Source organism: Nerophis ophidion, linkage group LG08, assembly GCF_033978795.1.
Source record: "Nerophis ophidion isolate RoL-2023_Sa linkage group LG08, RoL_Noph_v1.0, whole genome shotgun sequence".
Taxonomy (NCBI): domain Eukaryota; kingdom Metazoa; phylum Chordata; class Actinopteri; order Syngnathiformes; family Syngnathidae; genus Nerophis; species Nerophis ophidion.
This window is the reverse complement of record NC_084618.1, coordinates 67,168,236-67,187,441: the sequence shown is the minus strand read 5'-3', so window position 1 is coordinate 67,187,441 and position 19,206 is coordinate 67,168,236. Positions and strand designations below refer to the sequence as shown.

General features: G+C 40.9%; 1 pseudogene; it reads right to left on the bottom strand.

The window, feature by feature from the left end:
- Positions 1–1,652: 1,652 nt before the first annotated feature.
- Positions 1,653–19,206, bottom strand: part of LOC133558276 (G protein-activated inward rectifier potassium channel 1-like) — a 35,356-nt pseudogene continuing 17,802 nt past the window's right edge.

Here is a 19,206-nt window from a genome sequence, read left to right as displayed (position 1 = left end):
GTTATAACCAAATGACAGCAATCATTTCCATGAGATTATTTTCTAATACAAGTATTTTAGCACACTTACAATGCCAAAAAAAAACATTGTTTTTCATGAGCTCTGTACAAGGTGGGGTTGGAAATAATTTGTACCCCTTTCCGATATCGCATTTTGGTACTACTAAAACATTCAACGTGTTGCACAATGAGATGTAAACATGGGATCATGTGTACATTCCTGTAACTTTCTGTTTGTAAAATATATCTTTATTAGTATTTATTTAATATATGTAACATCATTAAAATAAGAAAAAAACATTTTATTTTTCACTAAAGAAGGGTTCGGTGAAACTGGCGGGTTCGGTACCTCCAACAAGGTTAAGAACCACTGCTTTAAGATGTGTAGCGAAGCCTGTTTTAATTTTTTTGTGGGGGTGGGGGGGTTCTTTTTAGAACGCTAAATGAGTTTGATGCTTCTAAAGAGACTCATGATACTGTTACAACATCATGAAAAAATTGAGAACATTTCATATACAGTAGTGTCTTGTACCACCCACATGTCATATCAGGCTAAAAAAATAGTTTTATACTTTGTAATCAAACATGAATTTAACTTGATGCATGTTTTGTACTAAAACGGGTTAGTTGTTAAAAATGTTTTGTGCGATATGGCAATTTCAACAGTCTTAAAACATATAAACATTGCCATACCTCAACTCCGTCCAGGGTTTGAACCCAGTGCCTGGGCCCAAAAAGACAAGCACCACTAAATGCTGTGCATCACAAGAGCTGCTAAGGACTATTAGGTGAAATCTGGCAATATATTATTGTCGGTGATGAAGCAGGAAGCGACTGAGAACTTCATATGGAGAGCCCTTGTATTCATTAAGTCTCACCTTAAAACTCATTTGTATACTCTAGCCTTTAAAAGACTCCCTTTTTAGACCAGTTGATCTGCTGTTTCTTTTCTTTTTCTTCTATGTCCCACTCTCCCCTGTGGAGGGGGGTCAGGTCCGATCCGGTGGCCATGTACTGCTTGCCTGTGTATCGGCTGGGGACATCTCTGCGCTGCTGATCCGCCTCCGCTTGGGATGGTTTCCTGCTGGCTCCGCTGTGAACGGGACTCTCGCTGCTGTGTTGGATCCGCTTTGGACTGGACTCTCGCGACTGTGTTGGATCCATTGTGGATTGAACTATCACAGTATCATGTTAGACCCGCTTGACATCCATTGCTTTCCTCCTCTCCAAGGTTCTCATAGTCATCATTGTCACCGACGTCCCACTGGGTCATTATTGTCACCGACGTCCCACTGGGTGTGAGTTTTCCTTGCCCTTATGTGGGCCTACCGAGGATGTCGTGGTGGTTTGTGCAGCCCTTTGAGACACTAGTGATTTAGGGCTATATAAGTAAACATTGATTGATTGATTGATTGATTAAATTACATTATACATCTGTTTCTTCATGCATAACGGGACCCTGTTTTGGATTCTTAAGATTTCCAGAACCTAAACAACTCCAAATACCTTTGAGAGTACCAACCAGGGACGAGCTATTTCTTACCTTAAGGCAGTGTTTTTCAACACTAGTGTGCCGTGAGATACAGTCTAGTGTGCCATGGAGATTATCTAATTTCACCTATTTGGGTTCAAAATATTTTTTGCAACCCAGTAATTATAGTCTGCAAATTATGTGTTGTTGTTGAGTGTCGGTGCTGTCTGGAGCTTGGTAGAGTAACCATGTAATACTCTTCCATATCAGTAGGTGGCAGCCGGTAGCTAATTGCTTTTGAAGATGTCGGGAACAGCGGGAGGCGGTGTGCAGGTAAAAAGGTGGCTAATGCTTAATCCAAAAATAAACAAAAGGTGTGTAGCCCTAAGAAAAGGCATTGAAATTTAGGGAAGGCCATGCAGAACGAAACTAAAACTGAACTGGCTACAAAGTAAAACAAAAAACAAAATGCTGGACGAGGCAAAGACTTACTGTGGAGCAAAGACGTGGTCCACAATGTATATCCGAACATGGCATGAAAATCAACAATGTCCCCACAAAGAAGGATTAAAAAAACACTGTAATATTCTTGATTGCGAAAACAAACTAGATGCGGGAAATATCGCTCAAAGGAAGACATGAAACTGCAACATGAAAATACCAAAAAAAAAAAGAGAAAAAGACACCAAAATAGGAGTGCAAGACAAGAACTAAAACACTACACAGAGGAAAACAGCAATAAAGTCAAAATAATGTAATAATAATAATAATGTGATGTGACAGTATTTTGAGACAGGAGCTTAAGCGATGCATGCTTGGTTATGGTTTAAAGTCATATCCAACAATTGCGACAACGATCTTTCACTGTCAACTGAGTTTCGTTTTTTGATGATTTCTGCCGGTGGTGTGCCTCAGGATTTTTTCTACGCAAAAAATGTACCTTGGCTCGAAAAGGGTTGAAAAACACTACCTTAAGGGTGCTCCTTAAGCGGACAAACAAGGCTTATATATCTTTGATTGTGGTTTTAGACCCCTTTATCGTACTTGATCCTGAATTCCACAAAGTAGTTTGACCTTCCAAGGCGAACCAAGCAGAGAAAAGAAGGGTTAGCAAACAATCAGTCGGCATCAGCCTCACTTTGGTGCTTTGTTTACTGACAGTCTATGTAATCTCGTAAGAAAGTGTGTGAATGGAAATGAAAATGTTGAAGGACAGATGGCGAGCTATCAAAACCACTTGCGGTATGTGTGGGCGAATGGCTTCTTGACTTTCTAAAAGCAAATAAAACCTGCAGTTAAATGTTGTGACATCACAGTATTTCATTGTTTCAGAATGCCCATAAAGTCTCAGGTTTGGTCCTTAGCGTTAGCGGTCGGCGTTCATCCTGCGCAGTTTGGCAGGCAAGTTGTCTTCCAGCCGCCCCCCGGCAAAGGAACTCGGGTTCTGGGTGGTGATGGTGCTGATGGCCGACGGCGGTCTGTGCTTATCCACGTCTGCCTCCTCAGCGTCCCCATCCAAGGACAGGAGCTGGACCTGCTCCTCCTGGCGTCCTCCATGACGAGCGGCGGGGATGGAGCCGGACCTCAGCCTCTGGATGCTGAGCGGCAGGTCGCCCGTGCTGGAGGCCTTCCCGCCGGGCAGGGCCACCCCTGATTTACCCCCCCGCCACAGTTGCTCCTCCCTGGTGGAGCTCATGCGTTGCAGTTTGCTGGGCAGCTTGGCGGCCTGGTCTTCCGCGTGATCGGCGTGGTCCGCCGAAAGGAGCCTCCCCCGGCGGCTTCCTCGTCCGCAGTTACCCGCCGGCGGGGAGGACGACGCAGGAGCCACGGGGAGATGGTTAGATGTCGTCAGCGATGACTTCTCCTCCTGCTCTTTGACGCTTGTACGGAGGCGTTGGCACCTCAAAGGTGTTGTGAAACTGAGAGTAGTCCACCCTGAAGAAGCCCTCCTCCAGCGACATGACAGGAAGGAAACGATGTCCCCACAGGACTTCGTCTTCCGTGTACGACGTCCGGGCCTGGCATGTCATACCTGCCACAGGGGGGAGACCACTCATAAATGGAGAGGAATTTTTCCAATACCAAAGAAGATGAGTTGAAATGCAGGGAAATTGAACCATTAATAAAAAATGATCCAGACAGACAGAAAGACTGATGTATACATATAAAAAAAAAAAAACATGACAAGAGATGGAGCCGGGCATTATTTAACACCATTAATTAAACATTCTGTTAAATATTGCACCGTATGTTGGATAAAAATGTCGTACAAAGACAGATTGAGGTTTGGAAGTTATTACTTAAACATGAAGCTCCAAATTGGCAGCACAGCGGAGCTCGTCTGCATCGGGGTGCCAATCCCTGGTCGGAACATGTACTCATCGTGCTCGCGTGGGTTTTCCCCGGGTACTTCCTCCCACGTCCCAAAAACATGCATGTTTCTTGACCGTAATCAAGTCATGGTTTAATATAGCGCCCCAAAAATGGTGTTTGAGTGGTAACTCAACTTAAGAGCTCCGCAACTTAGAACTGTCTCTGATTGTTAGGATTTAAGTTGCAAGCAAAAATCTGAGTTACAAGCATCCCCACCGTTAGTTGGTGTAGAACAGGGGTCCCCAAACTACGGCCCGCCAGCGTTCAAAATCCGGCCCACGGGTACACTGCAAAAACTGAAATCTTAGTAAGATTAAATATCTCAAATATGGATGATATTTGGGGCTTCACGGTGGCAGAGGGGTTAGTGCGTGTGCCTCACAATACGAAGGTCCTGCAGTCCTGGGTTCAAACCCAGGCTCGGGATCTTTCTGTGTGGAGTTTGCATGTTCTCCCCGTGAATGCGTGGGTTCCCTCCAGGTACTCCGGCTTCCTCCCACTTCCAAAGACATGCACCTGGGGATAGGTTGATTGGCAACACTAAATTGGCCCTAGTGTGTGAATGTGAGTGTGAATGTTGTCTGTCTATCTGTGTTGGCCCTGCGATGAGGTGGCGACTTGTCCAGGGTGTACCCCGCCTTCCGCCCGATTGTAGCTGAGATAGGCGCCAGCGCCACCCGCGACCCCAAAAGGGAATAAGCGGTAGAAAATGGATGGATGGATGGATGATATTTGCTTATTTTCTATCTGATAAGATAATTATTATCACTAAGCAGATTTTATGTTAGAATGTTTTACTTGTTTTAAGGGTTTTGGTCCTAAGTGATCTCAGTAAGATATTAAAGCTTGTTGCTAAGATTTTATGAGCTATATTAAGTAAAACATGCTTGAAACTAGAATATCAACTGATGCAAAGTTGTGTCATTAACACTCACAAGTATAAAACTACTTTTTTAAAGTCATAATTTCTTACTTCAAGCATGGCAAAAAAAAAAAAAATCATGATGCCGACCGCATATCATTATGTTAAGATAATGGCACTAGCATTTACTTAATTTAAGAATATTTTTTAACATATTGAGCAAAAAGGTCTCTTTTTTTAATACCAATAAAAGTGCACTTGTTATTAGTGAGAATATACTTATTTTAAGGTATTTTTTGGGTTTATTGAGGTTAGCTAATTTAACTTGTTTTGGAAAGTCTTGACAAGCCAAATTTTCTTGTTCTATTGGCAGATAATTTTGCTTACTTCAAGTAAAATACCCCTCATTTTTGTATTTTTTTTTCTTGTTTTTGAACACTGACTTTTTGCAGTGTAGGCCTGAATAAAAAAATAAAAAAGTTTCATTTATTATTATTTTTTTATTATTATAATTTTTTTAATCTGTCCTTTCTATCCCATCCATCAATCCATTTTCTACCGCTTGTTACTCTCAGGGTCTCCTCGCCGCGCAGGCAAATCATATTGTTTAGAAATGCATTTTCCCATCGATAACATGACGTCATCACGTGCACGCCCTTTTAGTCAATTAGTGCAGGAGGGGGGAAAAAAATGGCAAAATCGGTTGGGCAACGTAATATAGACTCCGAGTGTAGAGTTTTTAAACATCAGTGGACATGTGATTTATTTTTGTTTATATATATATATATATATATATATATATATATATATATATATATATATATACACACACAAATAAATAAATAAATAAATAAATAAATATATATATATACACACACACACATACAGTATATATATATTTTTTTTCTTTTTTTAAATTTATTTATATATATATATATATATATATATATATATATATATATATATATATATATATATATATATATATATATATATATATATATATATATGTCTTGATTGGATTATCCAGAGAATAGTGCTCGATACCGTGGTAGAGCGCAATATGTAGGTGTGGGAAAAAATCACAAGACTACTTCATCTCTACAGATCTGTTTCATGAGGGGTTCCCTCAATCATCAGGAGATTTTAATGGAAGCATTCACATACAATGGTTTATATAGAGCACAGAGTGGGTGGGTACAGGCAGGCGTAGGGTGTGGTGATTGGCTCATGTGTTACCTAGGAGGTGTTTCCGTCTATGGCGGCATGTTGAAATGATTTCACTGCGCTTGTTGAGAGATGATAGATCTGGATGATATATAATAAACAGTTTCTCTTTTAAGCATAGGTTGCATCTTTTATTACCACTGTTGTAAGGTGTGCTGGATGCAAGAATTTGCCATGTTATTGAATATTCAACATTATTGTCTTTGAGGTTCCAAATGTGTTTGCTGAGTTCTGTAGAATTCTGCAAAGTCTGGTTTCTAAAGGAGGCGTTGTGATTATTCCATCTTGTTTTGAACGCTCCTTCGGTTAATCCTACGTACGTGTCGGATGTGTTAATGTCCTTGCGTATTACCTTTGCTTGGTAAACGACTGATGTCTGTAAGCACCTTCCGTTGAGAGGGCAATCAGGTTTCTTGCGACAGTTACATTCATTATTGGTTTCAGAGTCGTTTAGTCTGGGGGTAGGCAGTCCTTTTGCAATTGCTTTGTTGTGGTTTGAAATGATTTGTTGCGTGTTATTCATACAGCTGTAGCTCAATTTAATGTTGTTCTTGTTGAATATTTTTCTTAGGGTGTTGCCTTTGGGGAAGTGTTTGTCGATCAGAGTGAGGAACTTGCGGCCGATGTTGGTTGAGACGTCTTTGCTGAATGGCGGATTGTACCAGGTGATGTTGTTTCGTTTTCTGCTCTTTTTTGGTTGGTTTCCTGGGGTGGGTTCATAGGTGAGGGTGAAGTTGTATCCGCTTTCATCAAGTGCTTTCTGGTACGGGGGGGTTGCTTGGTCGAATTCAGCTTTGCTGGATGACAGCATCGATAGTCTTTTATTAATTCCGGTAGGTATTCTTTTCGTGGTGGTGGGTGGGTGGTTGCTGTCGTGGTGCACGTATTGGAGTGTTGTGTTGGGTTTCGTGAATGGTTGGTAGCTGTTATTTCTCAGGTTGAAAGTGACGTCGAGGAAGTTGACGGTTTGCTTGTTGGCTTCAATCGTGATCCGTAGGCTGTTTTCTTTGAAGATTTGGCATATGCGCTTCTTGGTGTTCTCGCTGCTCCTTGGCGAGGCGCGGCACACTGCCAGTCCATCATCACGGTAAATACCAAGGTTCAGGTTGAGGCTAGCAAGCTGGGAGAGGAGGAAACTCCCAACGAGTTCGCACGTTTCTGCGCCGTCGAAACTCCCCATAGTAACGTCAAATGTTGAATTGTTCTTTTTTTGCCATGGTGTACTGTTGTGGATGAGTATGAAGTTCTTTGCGTGGATGATGATGTTTCTTTCGTTGCCTGTGATTGAGTCGTAGTCCGAGGCGAAGTTTAGTGCTTAGGTCAGTAGGTCTTGCGTGATGGAAGGGTAAAATTCTTCGATGTCGAAGGAGATAAAGTTGTGTTGTTGTTTGTCATGGATGCTGTTGAACCATTTGATTACTGCTGCTGTATTTCTCCATTGGTTGAGTGGTGTTTTGTCCTTGATTTTTGCGTTGATTCTGTCCAGGATTATTTTGCTGATTTTTCCTATTTCGGATTTAGTTGGGTTTATTAGTCGGCATGTTGGGTTATTTGCGAAGTTGGGTTTGTGGTCCTTCAATGTGATGAAGGCTTCTTTGTTGGCTGTGGCGTCCACCCTGTCCTCAATGTCCAGTTCGGTTGCGATCCGCTTGTTTTCCAGGTGGATGTTCTGTAAGGTGTTGGGTTGCGCTTTTTTGTATGATTTGGTGATGCTTTTGTCCAGTAAAGAGTTATGTTCTGGTATGTCCATTCTGTAGAAGTTTGTGGTTTTATCGGCGGCTATGATGAGGTTGAAGCCAACAAGCAAACCGTCAACTTCCTCGACGTCACTTTCAACCTGAGAAATAACAGCTACCAACCATTCACGAAACCCAACACAACACTCCAATACGTGCACCACGACAGCAACCACCCACCCACCACCACGAAAAGAATACCTACCGGAATTAATAAAAGACTATCGATGCTGTCATCCAGCAAAGCTGAATTCGACCAAGCAACCCCCCCGTACCAGAAAGCACTTGATGAAAGCGGATACAACTTCACCCTCACCTATGAACCCACCCCAGGAAACCAACCAAAAAAGAGCAGAAAACGAAACAACATCACCTGGTACAATCCGCCATTCAGCAAAGACGTCTCAACCAACATCGGCCGCAAGTTCCTCACTCTGATCGACAAACACTTCCCCAAAGGCAACACCCTAAGAAAAATATTCAACAAGAACAACATTAAATTGAGCTACAGCTGTATGAATAACATGCAACAAATCATTTCAAACCACAACAAAGCAATTGCAAAAGGACTGCCTACCCCCAGACTAAACGACTCTGAAACCAATAATGAATGTAACTGTCGCAAGAAACCTGATTGCCCTCTCAACGGAAGGTGCTTACAGACATCAGTCGTTTACCAAGCAAAGGTAATACGCAAGGACATTAACACATCCGACACGTACGTAGGATTAACCGACGGAGCGTTCAAAACAAGATGGAATAATCACAACGCCTCCTTTAGAAACCAGACTTTGCAGGATTCTACAGAACTCAGCAAACACATTTGGAACCTCAAAGACAATAATGTTGAATATTCAATAACATGGCAAATTCTTGCATCCAGCACACCTTACAACAGTGGTAATAAAAGATGCAACCTATGCTTAAAAGAGAAACTGTTTATTATATATCATCCAGATCTATCATCTCTCAACAAGCGCAGTGAAATCATTTCAACATGCCGCCATAGACGGAAACACCTCCTAGGTAACACATGAGCCAATCACCACACCCTACGCCTGCTTGTACCCACCCACTCTGTGCTCTATATAAACCATTGTATGTGAATGCTTCCATTAAAATCTCCTGATGATTGAGGGAACCCCTCATGAAACAGTTCTGTAGAGATGAAGTAGTCTTGTGATTTTTTCCCACACCTACATATATATACATATATATATATATATATATATATATATATATATATATATATATATATATATATATATATATATATATATATATATATATATATCCCCTAAAGTAGAAAATGTCCCAATGAACCCTGTAAGATTCAGCCAAAACATATTTTTTATTTGCATTAGCTTACAGCTAGAGATGGAAATCACTATGTTTTCCAACCATGGGAAAGAAGAAGGTGATTGTGACCCAAAGTGCTGAGAAAAAGAAGCGGATTATATTTGTTGACTTAAAAGAATAAATAAATCATAGGACGGCATGACCCGGTTGGGAGAGTGGCCGTGCCAGCAACCTGAGGGTTCCTGGTTCAATCCCCACCTTCTACCAACCTAGTCACGTCCGTTGTGTCCTTGAGCAAGACACTTCACCCTTGCTCCTGATGGGTCGTGGTTAGGGCCTTGCATGGCAGCTCCGGCCATCAGTGTGTGATTGTGTGTGTGTGAATGTGAAAATAGTGTCAAAGCGCTTTGAGTACCTTGAAAGGTAGAAAAGCGCTATACCCATTTAACCCATTTACCATTTAAAACATGACAAAGCATGTAGGTAGCTAACTTGGGGAAGCAGTTGGAGCCTATCTCTGGAAGTCTGCACCATACTGAAGCAGAAGGAGTCTTACGCCAGTCAGGGATGTTGAAATATTATCTCTACGGCGGACATTTATGCATGAAAATAAAAAAAAGCTGCTGATGGTGTGTTTGACAGAGATGCAGCTAGAAGAAGTCCACTCTCCATGGTAAATGTTGTACATTATTATTACAATACTTTTTAAAACTAATGTAGTTGTTAGTAGTACATTCTATTGTATCGTTTTTATCGAACATTTCCTATCTTAAAGTTAGTTTTTCTTTTTAAAAGGGAGCCAAGCACCAGATAAATTGATTTTAGTTTATTTTAATGAGAGACGTTGGAAATACAAGTGTTTCCAGATAAAAGCTTTGTCACAGAACCAATTAAGCTTGCAAGTCGAGGAACTTTCTTTCTTTCTTTCTTTAGTTCATTTCGAACATGAACACACTTACTGCATAATACATCACACAATTTCATATCATTTCTCTTTACAACATGTCCGAAAAGAAGTCAAATATATACGTTCCTTTACTAACTTCTTTTTTATAGCACAATGACATCAGTGGATGATTAAAATAGCCATTCTTGAAATAGATATTTAAGTCAGTCATGGTAAACATACTGAGATGAAAAATATCCCATTTTCAATAAGGTTGAAGGTGTTTCGCATAATTATTCTTCTGGGTACTTTGTAAGCACTATTAATGTGAACAGTTTCTTAAACTGGATCATATCTGTACATTGTAGGGGTGTAACGGTACACAGAAATTTTGGTTCGGTACGTAGCTCGGTTTAGATGTCACGGTTCGGTTCATTTTCAGTACAGTAAGAAAACAACAAAATATAATTTTTTGGGTCGGTTGTGTCCTGAGCAAGACACTTCACCCTTGCTCCTGATGGGTGCTGCCTTGCATGGCAGCTCCCTCCATCAGTGTGTGAATGTGTGTGTGAATGGGTAAATGTGGAAGTAGTGTCAAAGCGCTTTGAGTACCTTGAAGGTAGAAAAGCAAGTACAACCTATTTATCATTTATTTATGGGTTATTTATTAACAAAATTTGCAAAATCTTCCACCAAAAATATTTGTCTAAGTGGAATATTTGATGTGAAGTAATGGGAACCTTGGATAGGTCAATAATTAATAAAAACATTGATTTTGATTCAATATCATGTTTTGAGCAATGACAGTTTGAAAGAAAAAAAAACAGCTTTGTTGTATTAGTCAACATTGCAACTTTTTCTAAATTATATTTAACCTTCAAGCTTTTTTATTTCACTTTTGTTATGTTTTTGTTTATTTTAATAGTATTTTTATAATGGGCCGTGGGCCTTTAAAACATAAGCTGTGGGCTTCGAATGGCCTCCGGGGCACACTTTTGACACCCCAGCTATTGATAATAAAAAAATAAATCTGAAAAATCAATGGATAAGAACAGAGCCTGGCGACGCATGCGCGTTTATCATAACTCTCTCGCTCTCTCTGTCTCTGCCCTTCCCTCACGAATGCTGCTGTTAGGCGCACAATGTGTTTTGTTTTTAACCCCTTCTTAACCCTGAACGTACATTGAAAATACACGCAACCATAACTCCAAATGCCGGACATTTGAGGCGTTTAAGAAACTCTGCCCTGACAGCCCTTACTGATCATACGTCCTCTTTTCACCGGACATGTCCTCTTTTGCAGGGCTGGCAGGGCAGAGTTTCATAAATGCCTCAAATGTCCGGCATTTTGAGTATTGTTTACGCCAGGGGCGCTCACACTTTTTCTGCAGGTGAGCTACTTTTCAATTGACCAAGTCGAGGAGATCTACCTCATTCCTATTTATAATTTATATTTATTTATTTATGAAAAAGACATTTTTGTTAACAAGTTAATGGTGTTTAATGATAATACAAGCATGTTTAACACACATAGATTCCTTTCTTTCATGAAGACAAGAATATAAGTTGGTGTATTTGATTCTGATGACTTGCATTGATTGGAATTAGACAGTGGTGCTGATAACTTCCGCATTTTCAAATGGAGGAAAAAAAAAGTCCTCCTTTCTGTCCAATACCACATGAAAGTGGTTGGATTTGGCATCTCATTTTTCCAACTTGCATATTCCTTTTTAAACACTTTGTTATGAGAGTAGCATATGTGTGTGGCCCTTTAATGTCTGGCAGCAGGTGAGTGACGTCAGTGAGTGTGCGGGTGGGCAAGCAAGTGAGAAAGCGGTCGCTGAGGGCGGGGGAGAAATACATTGGCATCAAACTCCGTAGCTTGCTGGCTTGTGCACGCTAGCTTTCTGAGACTCTTATTTTGTTAGCACAGGCAGGATGAAACAGGTCTTTTATGGTGAAGACAGGAACTGTGCAGTCGGTCTTTAGAGTTTTGACAGTAGGTACGGAGTCTCTAGAAATAAAATGTGTTTCTCTGCGTCCGCCCTGTTAGTGATTTTTTTCTTAAATATGAGCTCGCAGCAGCCAGCGTCATCTCACAAGATCCTCGGGTGCCGAGAATGTCAAACAACTGACGAAAGTGAAGTCTTGGTATGATTGATGATTGCTCATTTTTATGTCTATTTTTTAATGCCTGGCTTGAGATCGACTGACACACCCTCCGAGATCGACCAGTCAATCGCGATCGACGTAATGGGCACCCCTGGTTTACGCTACTTAATATGTCCGTCTGGAAACTCCTTCAGTACAACTCAGCACTGAACCGAAGCCCCCGTACCGAATCGGTTCAATACTAATACACGTGCCGTTACACCCCTAGTACATTGTTTAACTTCTTTACTTAATCCATTCCATAATTTAATTCCTCATACTGATATGATAAAGGTAATTAATGTTGTACGAGCATACAAATGTTTTAATTTAGTTTTCCTCCAACGGTTATATTTCTCCTTTTTAGTTGAACTACTGTAATACAGAAATAAGGATTAGGTTACTCATGTACCTGCTGCCATCTATTATAGAGCTTTTAATGGACATTATGCCGCACTGGACAAGAGCCAAGAATTAAGATAATACATTATTTGTCGTGAATTACGTGACATTTTAATTTCCCGTGGCACACCTGATGATTTCTCACAGCTCACTAATTTGCCACGGCGCAGTGGTTTGGAATCACTGTATTAGGCTAATTAGGACTGTAAATTGACCAGGACATGGTGTACCCGGAATTCACCTGGGACAATCTCCGGCTGAGTCTGATAAGAAGCAGCGATACAGAAAACGGATGGATGGATAAAAACTAGAGATGTCTGATAATGGCTTTTTTGCCGATATTCCGATATTGTCCAACTTTTAATTACCAATTCTGATATCAACCGATACTGATATATACAGTCGTGGAATTAACACATTATTATGCCTAATTTTGTTGTGATGGATATATTAAACACTGTAACAAAGTTTTCCAAAACAAATCAACTGAAATTATGAAAAAAAAAATGCCAACATGGCACTGCCATATTTCTTATCTTGCCGATTGTATTGTACCATATGTCCCGGCAAGAAATCTGCGTTCAAAGGACTCCGGCTTATTAGTGATTCCCAAAGCCCAAAAAAAGTCTGCGGGCTATAGAGCGTTTTCCGTTCGGGCTCCAGTACTCTGGAATGCCCTCCCGGTAACAGTTCGAGATGCTACCTCAGTAGAAGCATTTAAGTCTCACCTTAAAACTCATTTGTATACTCTAGCCTTTAAATAGACTCCCTTTTTAGACCAGTTGATCTGCCGTTTCTTTTCTTTTTCTTCTATGTCCCACTCTCCCTTGTGGAGAGGGTCCGGTCCGATCCGGTGGCCATGTACTGCTTGCCTGTGTATCGGCTGGGGACATCTCTGCGCTGCTGATCCGCCTCCGCTTGGGATGGTTTCCTGCTGGCTCCGCTATGAACGGGACTCTCGCTGCTGTGTTGGATCCGCTTTGGACTGGACTCTCGCGACTGTGTTGGATCCATTATGGATTGAACTTTCACAGTATCATGTTAGACCCGCTCAACATCCATTGCTTTCCTCCTCTCCAAGGTTCTCATAGTCATCATTGTCACCGACGTCCCACTGGGTCATTATTGTCACCGATGTCCCACTGGGTGTGAGTTTTCCTTGCCCTTATGTGGGCCTACCGAGGATGTCGTAGTGGTTTGTGCAGCCCTTTGAGACACTAGTGATTTAGGGCTATATAAGTAAACATTGATTGATTGATTGATATTATTGAAGTCACAAAGTGCATCATTTTTTTTTAACATGAATCAAAACAGCAGCTTGGAATTTGGGACAAGCTCTCCCTGAGAGAGCATGAGGAGGTTGAGGTGGGCGGGGTTAAGGTGGGGGGGTATCGGGGGGGTGTATATTGTAGCGTCTCGGAAGATTTAGTGCTGCAAAGGGGGTATTTGTTCTGTTGGATTTATGTTGTGTTACGGTGCGGATGTTCTACCGAAATGTGTTTGTCATTCTTGTTTGGTGCGGGTTCACAATGTGGCGCATATTTGTAACAGTGTTAAAGTTGTTTATACGGCCACCCTCAGTGTGACCTGTATGGCTGTTGACCAAGTATGCCTTGCATTAACTTGGGTATGTTAAGCCGTAGACATCATGTGATTGGTCCAGCACGCCAAGGCAGAGCCTTTAAGGTTTATTGGCGTTTTAAAAAGTCATAAATTTTACTTTTTGAAACAGACACCGACAAATTCCGATATTACATTTTAAAGCATTTATCTGCCGATAATATCGTCAGTCCAATATTGTCGAACATCTCTAATAAAAAACATTTTTTCTCCAACCTGTGGTCTCAACGATGCCTTCCAGGATGACCACGATCTCGAACTGCTCGTTCACAAGCGAACGTTGCGACAGGTCGAAGAAGGGGCTCCTGCTGTTGATCTCGTGGCAGATGGTGAGCGGCGACACCAGGAAGAGTTGGTCCGCCCCGGTGCCGAAGCCCACGTCCAGCTCGCACTGGTCCAGAGGCAGGAACTCGCCTTCCGGGGTCTGCCGTGACTGCGGGACACACAACAACAACAATGAGGGCACAGCCAAGGACTTTGCCTTGCAGCCTCACTGATTTATGAAGCACAATGTAACAGGTGCTGGGGAGAATATGTGATATCTCCAACATCGTCTGTGTTTAAAGGAGGTGCTCTCAGGGGGGCGTCATGTCTCCAGGAAGCAGCAAGTACGGCCTCAGACTAAGAATCTCTAACTGCTAGAAAATACTTAATTTGGTAGTAAAAAAAATTAATCTTTCGCCCCCCGCGACCCCAAAAGGGAATAAGCGGTAGAAAATGGATGGATGGATGGATGCTACATAAATTCGAATTGAAAGAAACATCCATCCATCCATTTTCTGCCACTTATTCCCTTTGTGGTCGCGGGGGGCGCTGGTGCCTATCTCAGCTACAATCGGGCGAAAGGCGGAGTACACCCTGGACAAGTCGCCACCTCATCGCAGAATTAAGGCTTTTTTTTTTTTTTTATTAAATCAACACAAAAACACACAAAATACACTTTCCATCAGTGCATCAACCCCCCAAAGAAAACCCCTCCCTCCCCCATTCACACCCAGCCACACCCACTCACACAAAAAAGGGTTGTTTCTTTCTGCTACCAAAATGCTGGTTCCCACAACATATATAACACAGTCTGCAAGGGACATAGTCCCTGAAACACACATGATTGTGTGTGTCGCCGGTCCACTAACACTATCATTAATTACTATTTTTTATGTAATTGTTTTATATGATTTTACTTTCTTTTTTATCCCAAAAAAAATGTCATTGTTTTCCTTTTTTTTAATCTCATTTTATTTTATTAAAAATAAAAAATTAAAAAAAATAACCTTATCTTCATCAGACCAGGTTGTTAATGGAATTAGACTTGTCTAGAAGGTTTTTAAAACCAGGTCCAGTCCAGACAATGTCAAAGTGGGCCTCAGCAACACACACCCTCATCCATGTGCAACAACAAAAATTAGGGAAACAACAGATTGCATATAAGTTATAAACAAAATTACATTTTCATAAAAAGCATTTGTGTATAGTCCATATTATGTCCAAGTCAGAATTAAGGCTTTTTTAGCTTCAATTGAATTGGTGAGAAATCACAATGTCCATCCATCCATTTTCTACCGCTTGTCTCTTTTGTGGTCGCTGGGGGGGGTTGGAGCCTATCTCAGCTGCATTCGGGCGGAAGGCGGGGTACACACTTGGACAAGTCGCCACCTACTCGCAGGGCCAACACAGATTTTAAATTTTTTATTCTACTTGCAGTTTTTCTACTGCTGTTTTTTTGTTGTCATTGAAAAGTCAAACACATGATTTTATATATTTGTGTAATTACGCATAACAAACATATCTACGGACTCCAATTAAGCTGTAGGAACGTCTCAAGGATGATCAGTTGAAACAGGATGCACCTCTGTTCACATTTCAGCTTCTTGGCAAAGGTTTTTGAGGACAATAATGAATTTATTCCACTTTGGAATAAGGTTGTAACGTGACAAGATGCGGAAAAAGAGAAGTGCTGCGAATAATTTCCAGATGCACTGTACATACCCTACATCTATGCATCAAAAGATACACTTATCTGTATGTATTTATAGGGACACTTATATCCATGTATCAATGGGGTGCCTGTATTTGGGTATAAAATATACTGTACCTATGTATCACTGCGGATGTCTACTCTACATTCAGGCATACCAATTGTTAATATACTGTAAGTAAGAAGACAGTTTTATCCAAAGACTGGAAAATGTGATAATTTTTAGTCAAATAAAACCTGTAAAAAAGAATATTGAAAAATAAAGTGCTGTGTTTAACATTTAAATACAAACTACGGGAGACCAGGCTTTCTGCTCCGGTGCTCCCAGTCCGTGGAACACTCTCCCTAACCACCTAAGGGCACCTCAGACTGTGGATGCTTTTAAAAAGGCTTAAAAACCCTTTTTTTTTTTTTTTTTTTTTTTTAAAGCGTTTTTATAGATATACATACTTGTTCTAGCTATTAGGCTGTTCTAGTTTTTATATTTCATTTATTTTTATTATCGTTTTATTATTATTATTATTTATTTTTTTATACTGTGGCACTTTGAGGTTGTTTGCTCAATGTAAAGTGTTTTTTTACAAATAAAATATATTATTATTATTATTATAATTAGCCCAAATATCATCAAAACAAATCAAATTGCTCGTAAAATATTATTGTTTTCTATTTGGCAAATAAAATTAAACCCTTTTTACACTTTCCAAAATAAACGTTGTTTATGAATGCAAATAAATACCTACAATAGTATAATCAAACTTCTACCCTTAACATAGGAAAATGTGCCTTTCAATAACTTCCACTCGAGTGAAATCTTTGCACGTTCAGTTTCCAGTACAGTGTAAACAAACAAAACCATGATCCTGTATTAGTTGAAAACTGTAAGCAGTCGCCAGTCAAGCCCTGCAAGTTAGCATTGAGGACAGTTTTTGATGCTTTCCATGTTTTTGAGTGAGTGGCCACAGATGGCAACCAGATCGTGATTTGTATTCACAGCGATGTGGAGGACGGAAGGGTGTGACATTTCACAGGGAGACGTCTGCGCTCAGAGATCCCTGGCTAGCCGCCATTACGTGTTACTCAGTACACACCACCACCACCACCAGCCCCTGTGGGATGTGATTGACCGTTAAAAGTTTGACACGGCAGCTTTTCAACCATTGTGGTCCCCACATGGCACCACCGTCCACTTGTTGGTGACATTTTGGCTCAGAACGTGACATTCAGCTTTTACTGTGGGGACATTTCTCTTTTTGGGGATGCGCAGTGGAGAAAGGTTGGGAACTAGTACTAACTAACGAACGCACAGCATAAGAAGGGGCGGCCTTGGTGGGGACATCAATCTTTTGGGGACATTGGATGGTCCACAAACAAACAAAATATGTTCCTGTCATTCTATATTTATGTGAGGATGTGTCCTTTTGAGGACGTCTTGTCAAAACAACAAAAACGTGTTGTTGTCTTTCTGTCTTTGTGTTCTACCTCCCTTGTTGGGACATGTTGTACAAAAGTCTTTCCTTGTGAAATGCCACATAAATTTCATTTTCATCATGGTTCGGCAAATATTTCCCCCTCACTGTATGCACTCTTTTTGGGGATGCAAAGAGGAGAAAGGTTAGGAACTAGTACTAACTAACGAACGCACAGCATAAGGAGGGGCGGCCCTGGTCGGGACATCAATATTCTGGGGACATTGGATGGTCCACAAACAAACAAAATGTGTTCCTGTCTTTCTATATTTATGTGGTACTACCTGTGAGGATGTGTCCTTTTGAGGAAGTTTTGACCACACAAGAAAAAAGTGTTATTGTCTTTCTGTCTTTGTGTTCTACCACCCTTGTTGGGACAGTTTGTCATTGTTGGGATGTGTTGTACAAAAGTCTTTCCTTGTGAAATGCCACATAAGCCGCATTTCATCATGGTACGGCCAATATTTCCCCCTCATTGTATGCACTCATTTTAGGGAAGCAAATGAGAGAAAGGTTAGGAACTAGTACTAACTAACGCACAGCATAAGGAGGGGCGGCCCTGGTCGGGACATCAATATTCTGGGGACATTGGATGGTCCACAAACAAACAAAATGTGTTCCTGTCTTTCTATATTTATGTAATACTATCTGTGAAGATGTGTCCTTTTGAGGACGTTTTGACCACACAAGAAAAAAGTGTTATTGTCTTTCTGTCTTTGTGTTCTACCACCCTTGACGGGACATGTTGTCATTTTGGGGACGTGTTGTACAAAAGTCTTTCCTTGTGAAATGCCACATAAATTGCATTTTCATTGTGGTACGGCAAATATTTCCCCCTCACTGTATGCACTCTTTTTGGGGAAGCAAATGAGAGACAGGTTAGGAACTAGTACTAACTAACACACAGCATAAGGAGGGGCGGCCCTGGTGGCGACATCAATATTTTGGGGACATTGGATGGTCCTCTAACAAACAAAATGTGTTTCTGTCTTTCTATATTTATGTAATACTATCTGTGAAGATGTGTCCTTTTGAGGACGTTTTGGCCACACAAGAAAAACGTGTTATTGTCTTTGTGTCTTTGTGTTCTACCACCCTTGTTGCCATTTTGGGGACGTGTTGTACAAAAGTCTTTCCTTGTGAAATGCCACATAAATTTCATTTTCATCATGGTTCGGCAAATATTTCCCCCTCACTGTATGTACTCTTTTTGGGGAAGCAAACGAGAGAAAGGTTAGGAACTAGTACTAACTAACTAACGCACTGCATAAGGAGGGGCGGCCTTGGTGGTGACATCAATATTTTGGGGACATTGGATGGTCCAAAAACAAACAAAATGTGTTCCTGTCTTTCTATATTTATGTGGTACTACCTGTGAGGATGTGTCCTTTTGAGGACATCTTGGATACACAAGAAAAAAGTGTTAATGCCTTTGTGTCTTTGTCTTCCACCCTTGTCAGGACGTGTTTTCATTTTGCGGACTTGTTGAAGAAAACTATTTCCTTGTGAAAGGCCACTTAAAAATTGCATTTTCATCATGGTTCGGCAAATATTTCCCCTCGATGTATGCAAATCCCATGTTTGTCTATTTTTAGTGCATTCTATTGATTTATTAATGAAGTGCGCATTAACATTAATGACACAAACACAAGGACGGTTGTCTTCTTAAGTTATCGTGCATTATGTATACAGTATGTGCAGTCCAGGGAGAGGACCTTATTTAACGGTTGTTTTAA